General features: G+C 42.4%; 1 protein-coding gene across 2 annotated transcripts in view; it reads left to right on the forward strand.

The window, feature by feature from the left end:
- Nucleotides 1-8,768: 8,768 nt before the first annotated feature.
- The window catches only part of LOC121572361 (sodium/calcium exchanger 1), a 37,401-nt gene continuing 28,851 nt past the window's right edge, over nt 8,769-17,318 (forward strand). For both annotated transcript variants that reach the window (XM_041884420.2, XM_045205564.1), the window contains exon 1: nt 8,769-8,862. The gene's annotated coding sequence lies outside the window, so the exon portion shown is untranslated. The remainder of the gene's footprint in view (nt 8,863-17,318) is intronic.

Raw genomic sequence — 17,318 nt, forward strand, 5'->3', positions numbered from 1 at the left:
AGAGACGCTTTTGTGCACCACCCGTGGCCGAGAGTTCTTCTGTATGCATTCCCTCCGCTGTCCTGCATTCTCCCACTGTTAGCCAGGGTGAGGTCAGGAGGGCTGTCAGTGATACTGGTAGCCCCCGATCGCCCAGGGGCTCCTTGGTTTGCGGAGATGAGTCAGATGTTGATTGCGCCAACTTGGCCAATTCCACATCGACGGGACGCGCTGTCTCAGGCGGGGGGCACGATAGGGCAGTTGCCCATAATCGGCCAACCACTGAAGGCCTGGCTGCTGAGAGGGACAGGCTAGAGCGCCGTGGGTTATCTGATGCGGTGATCAGGACCATACAGGGTTCACGTGCCAGTTCCACTTCTAAGATGTATGCCAGTAGATGGAACGTGTTTTCACGATGGTGTGTCACACAAGGTGTAGACCCCATGATCTGTCAGGTTGAGAGTATTCTCTCTTTCCTACAGATCATGTTTGATAAGCAGCGATCGCCCGCCACCATTAAGGTGTTTGCAGCGGCGATTTCAGCTTGTCATGAGGGGTTTGGCAGAGACCATGTCTTTAGCCACCCTCTAGTGAAACGTTTCCTTTTTGGAACGCGGCGGCTTAGGCCAACACCTAGAGCCACGCTTCCTCAGTGGGATTTGGCTTTGGTACTCGAAGCGCTATGTAAGTCGCCGTTCGAGCCATTGAATCAAATACCCCTCAAGATACTGTCTATGAAGACGGCACTGTTGCTCGCTTTGACTACGGCTAAGCGTGATAGTGATTTGTGTGCTCTTTCGACGAGACCCGACTGCCTAGCCATTAATGGCGATCTGAGCAGAGCGGTGTTACGTCCTAACCCGGCATTTGTGCCGAAGGTTATTAGGAGTTCATATAGATCACAGACCGTGGGGCTGTGGGCTTTTTCTCCTCCTCCTCATAGAGAGAGGAGTGAGGAAAGGCTCCATCGCCTGTGCCCGGTACGCGCCTTGGCGTGTTACGTCGAGCGCACAGCAGCGATTAGGTCATCGCCTCAGCTGTTTGTGTGTCACGGTGCGGCTGCACTAGGGAGACCACTTTCGAAACAGCGTCTGTCTCATTGGCTTTGTGAGGGCATTGAGACAGCTTACGAGGCAGCGGGGCGACAATTGCCTCAGGGTATCAGAGCTCACTCCACTCGTGGAGTAGCAGCTTCTACTGCCCTTTTCAGAGGAACAGGGGTAGAGGATATATGTAGAGTGGCGTCATGGTCAACACCGTCTCCATTTATCCGTTTCTATCTCTTGGATATGTCTTCTAACTCTTTGGCTCAGTCTGTACTCAGCGTGGCTGAAGGGAGACTTTGAGCTAAATGGAGAGGAATGCAGTACTGTAGAGACAGGGTCTCTATCAGGTCCGCTTCTGATAGAAGGACATATTTTTTGGCATGACTCCTGACTGACAGGTTTCAGTACAGTAGAGGGCATTTATTGATCTGCCCACCAGTGATTCACTGGAGTGGGGCGGCATGATGAGGGATAATAGTAGTAACTTGGTTACGATGCTATTAGACCGGTCATGTTAATTTGACGGAATGTGACGTCATCTATCTGCTTGTTCAGATTAGTATGAATCATGTTCTGGGATCTACCCACTAATCTCTGGGGTTCCATTGATTGAGTGAGGCGGCCTACCGTGTACACAATGTAGAGTGACACTTTGTGTCATTCCATTAGTGGTCAGTAGTATTGTAACAGGATATGAGGTACCATCTATCTGCTAGTACAGATTAGTATGGCTTATATTCTGGTGATCTGCCCACTAGTCATTGGTGTTGCCATTGGACTAGGTGGGGCGGGTTTTTAACCGATGACGCAGTATATTGTGACACTTGTAAGGTGACAGTGGTTACAGTACTGCGGGAATTGGTTGCAGCCATTGCTAGGCCTGACCTTTTAATTTCGATGGGAAGTGTTGGGCTCGGCAGGGAGTACATTTTGGAGCGCTACGCTCCGCCTTAAACCAATAGGAGCAGAGCTCCCCTATGGGGCGGAGCTCCACGATATAGAACGATTAGTTACCGGAGTGTAACTCCAGTTCTATGAGTGGAGCGGAGCCCCATAGGACTTAAGGCCCTGCCGACCCTCTCTAGTCTCGCTGAAGATAAATATCTCGGGAGGCTGATTGAGGGGAGGCATCCCCTCTTATAGGGACACCTGTACTCCTATTGGCTGCAGGTGTGTGCATAATTTTGTCTCAGGCGGATGCTGCCTTAGGGCAGTGGGTAAACCAATAGGAGCAGAGCTCCCCTATGGGGCTCCGCTCCACTCATAGAACTGGAGTTACACTCCGGTAACTAATCGTTACACTCCGGTAACTAATCGTTACACTCCGGTAACTAATCGGTTTACATCAGCAAAAGCAGGGCAGGGCTCATGATTGGGTGTAACGCAGTGTAGCCTAGTTTTATATACTGTACACCCTCCCAGCAGCGCAAAAACCCGGGAAGGAAGTACATTTTCTTAGACATATAACTTTGCCCTGTGCTTCTCCGCGCAAGCTCTTCGTGAGACCACACTAGGTGCACTTGATATTGGCGTCCAGCAAAGAATCAGGAATGAGGGGCAGCATCAGGCACACATCGAGATATAATATGGAACTAATTCTCAAACACTGAGAAATATGACATTTAAATTACAAATTATATGACCCTGCCCTGGACTAAATAAAAAAATACAAAACCCTCCCCCTGACAGAAATGTAAAAAGCATGACACTTAACAAGTGTGTACATTTAGACTGCTACCTTCAACTACAATCAATGAGTGATCAAATGTCATTGGTATGTTGCCACATGGAGGCTTGTAGTAGATTGAAATTGAGGTTTAGCCGCTCTCACCCATGCTGTTGAATATAACCTGAAACAGCCTTCTTCTTTTATGGTGTGGTAATATACTGTATAATCCTGTTGTCACGTGTTGCCTGCAGTCTGTCAGTCATATTTGATGCCAGGCAGTATTTTCCCCTTGGGGATAACTAAAGTTTATTGAATTGACTTGCATTGAATTCAATTGAATTAAAATTGGTAATGGTAGTGAGCCCTGTGTCACAGAGCCATCTTATGTAGCCACACAATCCCATCAACACCCTTCTGCTTCACTCCTCCTCCTCCATTCCAGTGTCCTGCGCTTGACATTTTACACACCGCAGATAAAAATAAACAGATCTACTGGAATGCCAGAAAATAAACTGTCTGCGTCAATAAAATAAATGTTACCACTCGAATGCTGTCACGCCAGAACTGCTTAATGTTTTGTTACAGTGAGGTTTAATGAATTAACATCCAATTGTGACCATATAAGAGAAGTGATGCCCTGTGTGACTAAGAAGGGATATATTTCTTTAGACAGAGGACTCATCTTTTATATGTAATGCCTTGGATTGTCATTACCATACATTGTGATAATGAAATGTACGTGATATTGTGTTGTGGTAATGTATGTAATAATGTGTTTGATGTGATAATGTACAGTATGTGATAATGTGTGTGGTGTGATAATGTATAGAAACAGGATCGTTAATTTTTACATCACATAAAGAAATATCCAAATGATTGAATCCTTTTGAATAAAACGTAATGTACAATCCGTTTCCCCTCATTACTATCAGTAGCCTACTGCAGATCCCCAAAGCACTTGGTGTTGCATAATAATCTGCAGTCAGTGTTGTGTGTGGAAGCATCATGCCAGAACTAGGTATTCGTATATCTCAGTTGTTTGATGAATCCATAACTGGACCCTGTGTGTGTGTGTGCGTGTGTGCGTGCGTGTTTGTGAGAGAGAGAGAGAGAGAGAGAGAGAGAGAGAGAGAGAGAGAGAGAGAGAGAGAGAGAGAGAGAGAGAGAGAGAGAGAGAGAGAGAGATAGAGGGGGAGAGAGAGAGAGAGAGAGAGAGAGAGAGAGAGAGGCAGAATTAGGAAGATACCCTCTAATTATCAAAATCCAGAAAAGAGCCGTTAAATTCTACAACCACCTAAAAGGAAGCGATTCCCAAACCTTCCATAACAAAGCCATCACCTACAGAGAGATGAACCTGGAGAAGAGTCCCCATAGCAAGCTGGACCTGGGGCTCTGTTCACAAACACAAACAGACCCCACAGAGCCCCAGGACAGTGTCGTGACGTGACTTACTTTAATGTATGACTGTTATTTATCGAATCACCTATCTATGTTTAATTGTCACTCAATGAAATTATTAATGTAACAATTATTTCATTAGGAATATGGGGCACCACGGAATAAGTTGTTTAACGAGTTACCATCTCCCAAATTAAACTCTTAGAAGATATATATGTTATGCATCGATAACAGTCACTTATTAAATAATTACCTCTTATCAGTCTCATTCTGAACGTCGCATAATCCTTGAACCTGCAAGAACCCTAACCTTATTGATGAATCAGCAATACACAAATTGGCTTAATTATTTATTTACTAACTAACTAAATAATAACACAATACAAACACACATAGGTTATTGATTACTAATGTAATAAAATGAAAACAAGTCCCTAGTGGACTGGACTAACATTAGCATGAATGCTTGGGTAGTGGAGGGGTCAGAATGGAAAGGAGAGACAGAGATTCAAACTATCGTAGTTACTTTGGAATCTACGCTCACAGTAATCATAATACTTATGCAGCTCCAGCAAATCCCCTCAGTCACATGAAAATCTTGCATCACGTAGCGGGCGGCAAGAATGAGATGGCACAATTGGTTCATTACGATGATATCCTGTCTTCCATAATTACTGGAGTTAAGTTAATATTGTCTCTGTATATTCAAATGATTTATCCTCACAATACGAAACTGCATTCATATGGGCATTAATGTCTTAATTGAGTTTTCAAAACAAATTGCATTGAAATGGGTTTGAATCCCCAAAGCAGGTGTAATTTAAATATAAATTAGAAGAAATCCACATTAGCCTTCGTAGTTCTTTCTGTTGGTCTTCATCAAGTTAACTCTTGGATATGAGGGGAATGAGGCATATGACTGTCTATTAATTAAATTACCTTTTTATTTTTACTGTCAGTTAACTCAAGTCATTCAGCTTGTGATTCAAATTCTTTAACACTAAATTTGCAGTTGCAGCAAAGTACAAGGCCACAACCTAAAATTATATTATGTACATGTACAGTGGGGAGAACAAGTATTTGATGCACTGCCGATTTTGCAGGTTTTCCTACTTACAAAACATGTAAATCACATTGTATGATTTTCAAGTAATTCATTTGCGTTTTATTGCATGACATAAGTATTTGATACATCAGAAAAGCAGAACTTAATATTTGGTACAGAAACCTTTGTTTGCAATTACAGAGATTTCCTGTAGGTCTTGAACAGGTTTGCACACACTGCAGCAGGGATTTTGGCCCACTCCTCCATACAGACCTTCTCCAGATCTTTCAGGTTTCGGGGCTATCGCTGGGCAATATGGACTTTCAGCTCCCTCCAAAGATTTTCTATTGGGTTCAGGTCTGGAGACTGGCTAGGCCACTCCAGGATCTTGAGATGCTTCTTACGGAGCCACTCCTTAGTTTCCCTGGCTGTGTGTTTTGGGTCGTTGTCATGCTGGAAGACCCAGCCACGACCCATCTTCAATGCTCTTACTGAGGGAAGGAGGTTGTTGGCCAAGATCTCGCGATACATGGCCCCATCCATCCTCCCCTCAATACGGTGCAGTCGTCCTGTCCCCTTTGCAGAAAAGCATCCCCAAAGAATGATGTTTCCACCTCCATGCTTCACGGTTGGGATGGTGTTCTTGGGGTTGTACTCATCCTTCTTTTTCCTCCAAACACGGCGAGTGGAGTTTAGACCAAAAAGCTCTATTTTTGTCTCATCAGACCACATGACCTTCTCCCATTCCTCCTCTGGATCATCCAGATGGTCATTGGCAAACTTCAGACGGGCCTGGACATGCGCTGGCTTCAGCAGGGGATTTTAATCCATGACGGCGTAGTGTGTTACTAATGGTTTTCTTTGAGACTGTGGTCCCAGCTCTCTTCAGGTCATTGACCAGGTCCTGCCATGTAGTTCTGGGCTGATCCCTCACCTTCCTCATGATCATTGATGCCCCATGAGGTGATATCTTGCATGGAGCCCCAGACCGAGGGTGATTGACCGTCATCTTGAACTTCTTCCATTTTCTAATAATTGCGCCAACAGTTGTTGCCTTCTCACCAAGCTGCTTGCCTACTGTCCTGTAGCCCATCCCAGCCTTGTGCAGGTCTACAATTTTATCCCTGATGTCCTTACACAGCTCTCTGGTCTTGGCCATTGTGGAGAGGTTGGAGTCTGTTTGATTGAGTGTGTGGACAGGTGTATTTTATACAGGTAACGAGTTCAAACAGGTGCAGTTAATACAGGTAATGAGTGGAGAACAGGAGGGCTTCTTAAAGAAAAACTAACAGGTCTGTGAGAGCCGGAATTCTTACTGGTTGGTAGGTGATCAAAAACTTATGTCATGCAATAAAATGCAAATGAATTACTTAAAAATCATACAATGTGATTTTCTGGATTTTTGTTTTAGATTCTGTCTCTCACATTTGAAGTGTACCTATGATAAAAAATTATAGACCTCTACATGCTTTGTAAGTAGGAAAACCTGCAAAATCAGCAGTGTATCATATACTTGTTCTCCCCACTGTATGTAAGAAAAGCAATGCATTTCCAATGTCTCAAACAAGACTGGCTGGAATTCAATCATTGCAGATTATATATTTCCACACTGCCCTTTACAGCAGCATGTCCGCGCTGGAGGAAGTTGACACTTTATTTAGGAATTGGCAGTGCTGTTGTGTGCCCTAGATTACTTCTCAGCCAGGTTTGGCATCAATACTGAATGGGTCATACCACGAGACTACCCGTTTCTAAATCATATGTCAACTTCTTCCTTCTGAGGTAAATGCTGTGCAAATCAAACGCACTTCTGAAAAGGCAGTGTGGAAAAGGTCATATCTGCAATGATTGAATGCCAGCTTATGTCTCAAGACTTTCGACTAGATAATATTTTGTAGCATTGTCCTCCAAAATGGTGGATGCTCCATGATGTAAGTTACCCTCAAAACCATCATGGGGTATTCTGTAGAAACATATCCATTATTATTTTCCTCTGAACAGAACACAACTTAAAAGTGGCAAAACCAAGGTCCCATTCACTGGATAAAAGATAAAGAACATTTCCGTACGTAAATACTACCAAGATACCATCTGAGCTTGTCCAATAGCACCGCTTATTTATGCTTCTAAAGTGATTGCTCCCACTTGAGGTTAATGTATGCGTCCTAACTCTATGTGGAACAGACGTTTGGCATTACTTGAATTTTCCAACTTGGATCATGATGTCGATGGAGCACAAAGGGGAGTCCAGTAAATAGAGCAGCATGCTGCTTCGGGCCAAATAAAATGGAGCTCAGACACAGATTCTGTGCCACAGACTGGGAGAGATAAGGCATCTCTTTCAAGGGAAGCGTGGAGGTGGGAGCATTGTCACTGCAAATAAATCACGACTACTACTTGATTGGAGAGGAAAACCAAATGGTGTGAAACTACCTACGACAGCTTGCTCTACAAAGCTCAGCTATATGCTTCGTATTGTTTTATATCAGTTAGCATAGCAGAATTTAGGGTATGTAACATCCTCATTGCCTGACTATGAAGTGCATGAGGGCTAAAATGGCAGATTATGCTAATTAGCTGATTATGGTTTCAGATATGCAGATATGTCAATCATTTTGTCTGAGAGAATGAGTTCCTTTTTTACAGTAGCTTTAATGAGCCTCAACCCTTTTAAGCCTGCCACCCTTCCTCTCAATATCTGTACTCTTACACCAGACACTAGTAGAAGATGGTTGATATCTGTGTGCTATCAGTTGGGTGTGCTATCTTCTTGAAATAATCACTGCCTTGCTCTCACCTCAGTTTTGATAGGGAGTTTGTTGGCTTCACACTGGAAAAGGGAGGAACATAAGCCATATTGAAATGGCTCATTGAATGCCTCTGGTTTATTATCAATCAAAATGTATTTGGCAGCAAGTGGTCATAACTTCCAAACTGATGTTCACGTATTGTACTGTGTCACGAGAGAGTAAAATCATGTGATGCATGTAGTCCGTCACACACTGTGAACCATGTGTAAAAGGGCTGAACACACACACACACACATTCAATAAAGCTTGCAAGTGATGGGAAATCAGACAACGGACCCCTATAGTTCAAATTTTTGAGTTACAACGCTTCCAAACGTATCAACAGATTGAAACCTTGTCACTTTGACAAACACATTTGGGAGAACTGAAACAATACAAAGATCCCCGTTTCTTCCACCTCTCCTCTACGGATCCACCTCTAATCCACCCATCCCCTGGATCCCTAATTGGGACTTCAAGACAATTAATGGAGATAACCAATCTTCACATACCACCTCCATGGTCAAAGGGCCTGGAAACAGTGGAAAATCATCCTGGAGGGAACCACTTATCCACCACATTCCTCCATTGGTGGGGGGTGTTCAACGTTGTCTAAAAGGTACCCACCATCCAAACACTCCAAACTCTTTATCTCCCATGTGTCGGTGGCGACAAGGAGCTGCCAGATAGTCGGCCTACTCCAGAAGCCCAGAGTGACAGGCTCCATCAGCAGAGTCCTTGTATGGCAATGGATCGAGCTGAGAAGGACGATAAGCAGCAGCCAGCCCAGCTATGCGGCCCATGTTTAGAGAGACTCCTTGGGACCGAGCATCCGCGGAACAATGTCTGTTTCTGTTCATTTTAGAGTGGTTATCGCACGCCGTTATTCCCGCTAGGCAGTACATCTTTTTCACAGCTCCACTGGGACTAACAGAGGTGAGTAGAGAGGTTCTTGTTTGGTTGGTCATCCCGTTCATCTTTGATGAATTTTAAATGTATTTGTAACCAATGGAGTTTTTCACAAACATGGTGAGATGTTTGGCTTTGGTTTTTTGACTGTGTGTGAGGTGCATGGATGGTTGAACACCCATGAAAGTCTGTCACCTTGGAAAGAATGATGGTGCAGTAGAATAGCAGATGGGCAATCATCATGTGTCATCATAACGCTACACTTTTGCATGATTTTCTTAATGATTAGTCTTGTTTACGGCAGTGAGTAATGCCATTATAATATGGATCATGGGAGATTCAAATATTACATTAGCAAACCATACCATAATAGAGGTTCTTATTGATTTTCAGCCCTTGTATCCAATTGATAGCATAAGCACCTGAACAAAAGTCCTTTACATTCAGCGATAAATTGGACTTTCAGGCAAAGGGGGTCAGATACATTTTGATTCAGAGTTAATTAACTGATAAAGCTCATGCACTGGATAGGAGCGGGAAAGTTAGACCGCAAATAATTACAAGAACATAAATAAAAAAGAAATGGAAGACATGCATTTGTATGAGATTTAAAGGGATAGTTCTTCCAAATTACAAATGTACAGTACATATTTGCTCCCATACCCAGAAAGCAGTTTATGGACAAGGAGAGACTGCAATTCACACTTTTCACTGCCACCAACAGTTCATATTAGCATTTTTGAACCAAAACGTAAGATAATGTCCCCCAGTTAACATAATTAAAATGGTATGCAGTTAACAGACATACCCTGATGCTACACTATTATCCTCCCAGTTTTTTATGATCTATCGTAATGTAATGACCATGGCTGAATATATCACTGTGCTGCCTACAGTGCATTCGGAATGTGTTCAGACCACTTGACTTTTTCCACATTTTGTTACGTTACAGCCTTAATCTAAAATGGATTAAATATATTTATTTCCTCATCAATCTACACACAATACCCCATAATGACAAAGCTAAAATAGGTTTTTAGAAATGTTTGCAAATTTAAAAAAAATACAAAACTGAAATATTACATTTACATAAGTATTCAGACCCCTTACTCAGTACTTTGTTGAAGCACCTTTGGCAGGGATTACAGCCTCAAGTCTTCTTGGGTATGACGCTACAAGCTTGGCACACCTGTATTTGGGGAGTTTCACCTATTCTTCTCTGCAGATCCTCTCAAGCTCTGTCAGGTTGAATGGGGATCATCGCTGCTAAGTTATTTTCAGGTCTCTCCAGATATATGTTTGATCGGGTTCAAGTCCGGGCTCTGGCTGGGCCACTCAAGGACATTCAGAGACTTGTCCCGAAGCTACTCCTGCATTGTCTTGGCTGTGTGCTTAGGGTCGTTGTCCTATTGGAAGGTGAACCTTCACCCAGTCTGAGCGCTCTGGGGCAGGTTTTCATCAAGGATCTCTCTGTACTTTGCTCCGTTCATCTTTCCCTCGATCCTGACTAGTCTCACAGTCCCTGCCGCAGAAAAACATCCCCACAGCATGATGCTGCCACCCCCATTCTTCACAAAAATGGGGTGGTGTGTAGAAATGCAATGGGACAGATTTCGGGTCCTAATCCGTCCCTGGCTTTACAAATGTGTACACTGTACCCTCTGAACGTAACTTTCATTTAGTTATGCAGCAAGCTAGCCATGAAAGCTTGCATTCCTATCATATCAATATCTACTTTAGATATCGTGACTGCTTATCACATCTTTCACTTACTGTGTGTCATACAACGATGCAAAGGACTGTTTAAGGACTGAGGGAGTACAAGCAAAGTCTGGCCAAGTGCATGTATAGACACCCCTGTAAGCCAAAATAACTGATAGTAAAAACATGACTGACTAACTGACTGACTGACTGACGTTCAAGTAAAGTGTGTCCAGTCTGCATGAGCCGAGAGCAAAAACATGACTGACTCAACTGTGAGTTCACCCCCATCAAACTCTCCCTCTCTCGCTATGATGAAGTTATTTGAGGTGAAAGCTGCCCAGTACTACTATATCGTCATTAAAACTCAGCTGACTCAGAATGGAGTCAGGTTCATCTGCATGCCGTGTCACCTCCAAGGGACACGCATCTACATTGTTTCAAAAGGAAACAAATCACGTACCACGCAATCGGGGAAACTTTGATGGAACCGCTCTCGCCTCTCCCTTAAGGTGAAATGATTTCAAAGTCAAAGCTTCAAATAATGAAAGGTAGTCACTGTGTAACCTAACCTAGTAGGCGTAGAAAGACGCCTGAGCGGTGTTCCCACTTCCGTTTTTCAGGGGAAACGGAAGTTAGGTTGAAAATAGTGTATCCCTGAAAACCGGATGTTAGCGTTTTCTGGCGACTCCGCATAGGCTAGTCACTGTATGGTGTGTGTAGTGCATTTGGAGCAGCATGAGCTAATTCAAAGGGTGACTGTTGCAGCATCATCTGACATATTATTCATATCTGTCGGCTGCTAAGCTAGACTTCTACCGGAGGCCTGGAGACAGAGTGGGCTAACAAGGGGAGACAAAAGATGTCAGAGAGCTCAGCGTTGGGTAACTTGACCTGACATGGCATTGCAGTGACTCAAGATTACATGCCGGAGCAGAAAACTATTTTCTTTAGTGAGTTAAAATTGACCTCAGCTCATCTGACAGGCTGGTCTCATAGACTCGACGTAACATAGTAAACGAAAATAGGGGACACTCAAATTAGTATGATATGTTATGTTTGGTAGGATTACGTAAGACAGAAGGTTACTTAGGGCAAAACTGAAAGGAGGGTGGTTGGTCAGGGTGGATAGGTAGGCGTATAACGTGAACATCTAGCAACCCAAAGGTTGAATGTTTGAATCTCATCATGGATAACTTTAGCTAATTAGTAACTTTGCAACTACTTACTGCTTTTTAGCTACTTTGTAACTACTTAGCATGTTAGCTAACCCATCCCCTTACCCTTAACCTACAGTAACTCCTAGAGATGTGCATCTTTCCCTTTCAAGATGATTCGATACGTATCTAGATAAATGAGCTTCGAAATGATGCAGGATTGATACATTTTAGTTTGAAATGATTTGGTGCGATTCGGTTTGATTAGAGGAATAATGCAAATGTCTTGCCACCCAAAGGTTGCTTGTTCAAATTCCATCATGGACAACTTTAGCATTTTAGCTAATTAGCTACTTTGCAACTACCTAGCATGCTAGCTAACCCTTCCCCTAACCCTAACCTTAACCTTTTAACCTAACTCCTAAGCTCTGATATGATACAGGAACGATACGTTTTAGTTTGAAACGATTCAGTGCGATTTGGTTTGATGAGAGGAACGAATTGATGCGATTCGGTTTGATGCGATACGATTCGATGCACTAACATTTGTTGCATAAACACATTCATTTTCCATTCTAAATTAAAATCTGCAGTTCATGAGCTGGGCCTCTCTGAGCTGGATCTGTCTAAGCTGACTTCTGTGTATGTGTGTGTGTGTGTGTGTGTGTGTGTGTGTGTATGTGTGTGTGTGTGTGTGTGTATGTGTGTGCGTGCGTGCGTGTCTATGATGTATGTAGGCACCTAAGCTGAGCCATAAAGGAAACTAGGCATCTACCACCCCACTATCAGTAAGGGGGGGCAATGTTAGCTTTTGATCTGAAATCTTCATCACCCACTAATTAATTTGTAATTTTTGCAGATTGAAAGTGTTAAGAGCTAGTAATGTATCAATATTTATATTTTAAAATCAGCTATGCCATAGTCAATGAATATATAGCACAACTTTGGATTTCACCCCATCTCAAAATCGAATGGTTTAGACCGTTTGGAAGTTTTGAAGGAATGCAGTGCGGGTAGCAAAAATGATTGCTGTCCTTGTTATGCAATTATCAAATTTCCCCTCTATATCTAAAAATGACCATATATACTGATCGTTTCAAGCAAAATTACCATGGTGAACAATGAGCAATGGAAATAAAATCTAATGTAAGCCTCGATCAGCATGTAGCCTACCTATAGCCAGATTAGAGAGTTGTGTCTCAAGTGGTAGTTTAGGCTGGTAAAACACCATTTTCAACAGTGCATTTGATTAAAAAAAACTATTAAATTACATTGGTTATCCCTCAACTAATAAAGCCTAATAATGCGCAAGCCATTTTACAAACATTTGAATGCTGAAGTTGACACGCAGATGTGCCAGATCAGAAATAGGCCTACCTGGGATTGTTCAGCATGCAAAATGACTTGTAGATCAATGACTGTCAACATAATTACATGCTTAGTTTGACACTGAAGGAAAGGATGCAGCTGTCACAAAATCAATATTTCCAGAAGGTAGAAAGAAAGTAATTTGAGCAACCAAAAAAAGTGAACTGGTGATTCATAATGTTTGAATTGATTTTCTGACTGATGCATGCTACAGTTGGATCGGTTTGGGGTCCCGCAGACCAATGCACTCATATCTTAAAACATTTGAACCGGGGACCGAAGCTTATTGTTGAATCGTTACATCCCTACTAACTCCTAACCTGTAACCTTAACGTTAACCCTAACCCTAACCTTAACATTAACCCCTAACCCCTAGCCTAGCTAACTTTAGTGTTAGCCACCTAGCTAACGTTAGCCACATATATCATACGTATTGCAATAAAAAAAATATCTATGTTTGCGGTAGGCCTAGGTTGCATTAACCTCCAATACCCCCTGTATATTAATATTGTCCCAATAATGTAGTTTCCACAAGTGAGTGCTTCTAAAATACATGAGATTAAGATACTGTACTGACTTGTTCAAACATGATTCGATCGAATGAAACTATTCCTAAAATAAGTTTTTAGAATAAATGCAAATCACATAATATATGGAAATGAATTCCCCCATCGCTCTGCATCAGCGTCATAAAAACATTATCGCATCACTTGAGAAATGAGAGCATAGAAATTAAAACCAGGATGAGAGATGAGAGAGAGGGGGACAGAGCAAGCAAGTGAGTGAGAGAAAGCAGTCCAGAGGAAGCGCGCGCTGAGAGCCCATGATCGTCTCTAGTCGGCTGTGCTGTGGCAGAACATTTAGATTTTTCTGAATGAAGAGTCTACCTATACAACAACTCAACTCAAGATTTATTGACGATGGCGCAACTTACATTATTGTTTTATGAAGGGTTGGAAATTGGACTTCTGTATCCTTTCTGCAGCCTCAAAACATTTTTCAGTAGCCTATAAATTCTGTTCGTGCGTGGATTAAAACGGTAGGCTAGCAATTTGGGCAACTACTGTCACTTGAAATGTTACTCATTTTTGTAGGCTACTTTATCAGCTAGTTGGCTTTAAATCCTACTTGTAAAGAACATGTGTATGGATGTAAATTGCGGACTAGTTTGCTGTCAGCTGTCGTTTGTTTTCTGATACTGTATCTTTGTGATTTCATGTTGCAAATGAGAATCTTGAAATTAAGACAAATGTTGTCTAGCCTTTCTCAAAATAATAACCTATGTAAAGAAAGATAAGACTATGAAATACATTTTAGTATCTCCAGCTCTAGCCGGCTCTAGCCTTTTAGGGGCTCTAAGCAGTGGCGGCTCCTGAAAAAATTCTCAGGAGGGGCAATTTTTCTGATGATTTAGGTGACCTACACACATTTAAAAAAAGATATGTCCAGCAACAACATGAAGACAGGGGCAGCATATAAGTCAATACCAGAAGCATTTATTGACTGATCTCAAAAGTGTTGGCTTACCAGGGTTGGTGGAGCCCTCAGTTTCATCTTTGCCTCGCAAAGCTAACTCAAACACTCCGCAAAACTTCACACACTGGATTAGCCGGCTGAGGATGTGGCGGTTCTTGCTAATGTCGTAGTAAATATATTTGTTATAGTGAATATGGAATATGATATGTTGAGTAAAATGTTGTGCTAAGATCTATTTAGGTCAGGAGCTGGTTATAAGTTCTGTTCCTATCCAATAACAATGGACAAAAGGGTCCTATCTTGTCAGCCTTGTCAGCAGGTGGCCAAGGACAACACCCACGCCATAGGCCTCTCAGTTCTTCCAACTCACGAGTTCTTGCTCTGAGGACACACACACACACAAACACACACACACACACATCATCACTGTTAAACACACACACACACACACATCATCATCACTGTTAAACACACACACACACACACACACAAAAATCCCCTCTCTTAGGCTGAACATTTGAAGACAGAGAACCCGACTCAGAGCCAATGCAACAGTGACAGTAGCCTGCAGGGGACCTCGCCCAACTCATCAGGACCAATCAGAAGATCAGAACTACTAGATTGAACCTACTTCATTTATTGCATAAAATGTCTGCACACAATGTTTCGGGGCTCTCTTCAGATAATAATAATAATAATAATAATAATAATAATATGCCATTTAGCAGACGCTTTTATCCAAAGCGACTTACAGTCATGCGTGCATACATTTTTGTGTATGGGTGGTCCCGGGGATCGAACCCACTACCTTGGCGTTACAAGCACCATGCTCTACCAGCTGAGCTACAGAAAGTGGATACTCATGGATGCGCATTGCAATTGTAAAATGTCAACACAATTGGAGACACCACGTCATTTTTGGAGACATGTTATTGACAGTAAACTATTGTAGATGCGACTGCTAACTAAATAAAACATTTTAGCTGGCTAGCTAATCATCTTAGCTAAATGTGGGGCAAACAATTCAGTTATTTACCGTTAATTTGAGGGATTGGGGTGAAAGAAATCGAGTTACATAGTGATACTTTACGATATACTGTATTGACAATATCGCAATATTTTAGCGCTAGTTGGCTGTACCTGCACCAAAACACCATTATTGTTCCTTCATAGCTTGTTCTCAATCTTTTCACATTGGGAGCAAATTTGTTTTCAGCACTTTTATTTCCATGACTGATCAAAACTCGTTCTCATGGCTTTCTGATCCCTCTGCAACAGACATATGGTGCGCAATAAAATCACAGTATCGAATCGCAATACGTATAGAATCATGAGACTCGCAATGCTGATGCATATATCTTATCGTGAGGTTCCTGGCAATTCCCAGCCCAAGTTCATTTGCCACAACAAATCTCTTCGCTAGCAAACGCGATGTCTTCTCCAAAACGGCAATGTGTCTCCAGCAATGTTTACTTTTTTGACGTTCTATGGCATCTCCACTTTCCAAGCATATATGACCACATGTAATATTTTGGTAAGTGATGCAAATAGTGAACTATGTAGGGCCAGGATGTAAAATATATGTAGCTGCAGCAATTTCTCTTATCTGATATGGTAAGTAATGGGGCTTAATTTATAGCTCCCTAAGAGTTTGACGAACGGGTCCGTGAACGCGATTCCAGATATATTTACCTCTGAATAAACTGCCTTTATTACACCATATCCACATCCAGTAAACTTGTGATTATCAACACTAACCTCATCGTTGTGGCGGCGGACAGCTAGCCTGTATCCCTCGTCATCCAGTTGAGTGAGTGGCAATGTCTTTTTTCGTTCGTACCAATTTTTGGAAAATCCTCGGGTGTAGGACTTTCCGCCTTTAGTAGAAACCTGTTGAATTATTAAATTTGGTCTGGGAGGTCCTAATTGTTTCGTTGCCAATTTATCTCCATTTGTTCGCCGACAAAAAGGAACTTCTTTCAAACAATCCACTCTTTTCTCAGTTACGTTCATGGTTACGTAACGTATGACGAAAGCGCGTAAGTGCAAGCCCACAGACACCCATTGAGATTGTATTGAAGGCTCTGAAATTTGAAAAAAATAGATTTTACATGGGAGTCTATTACAGACTTCTGGGCGATTTTCAACCTGACTGAAATCGCCCCAAAAGGGGGGGGGAGCCATTTGAAGCACGACTTTAGCCTGATTCGACATTTAGTGGCAGTGTGGCACTGTGGCAGATCAGACGTATAGATTACAACACTGATAACTACTGTTGCCGTGATATAATTGATTAGAAAAAAAATCCCTTCCTTTTCCCGTTTGGCAGTGCGTCGCCCATATCGCCCTATTGAACAGGCCGCCCCTGGCTCTAAGCAAGATTTGGTTGGGGGGCCCCCACTTCGGGTGAAGAGAAATTTTTTTGTTTTGAAGTTCATTTCCTGCAATTCTACACATTTTGTCATGGGGTGTAGAGAAAATGTTGCAGTTTTAAAACAAGTTTTCTGCAATTCTACACATTTTACCATGGCGCGAAGAGAAAACTTTGCAGTTTTACAGCAAATTTCCTGCAATTCTACACATTTTGTAATGACTTATGCAATGTTAATATGATATCTGAGGGAGAATGACTAACAAAATCAATGTGGCCCCCCTGGAGGTCAGGGCCCCTGGGCACGTAGCCTATGTGCCCGGTCAGGATTCGGCTATGATTACTATAAGTTTAGATGGCTGGCTAGACTAACTGCCAATCTAAAAATGTGTTGCTGACATGGCTAATTG

This window comes from Coregonus clupeaformis, chromosome 20 (genome assembly GCF_020615455.1).
Source record: "Coregonus clupeaformis isolate EN_2021a chromosome 20, ASM2061545v1, whole genome shotgun sequence".
Taxonomy (NCBI): Eukaryota; Metazoa; Chordata; class Actinopteri; order Salmoniformes; family Salmonidae; genus Coregonus; species Coregonus clupeaformis.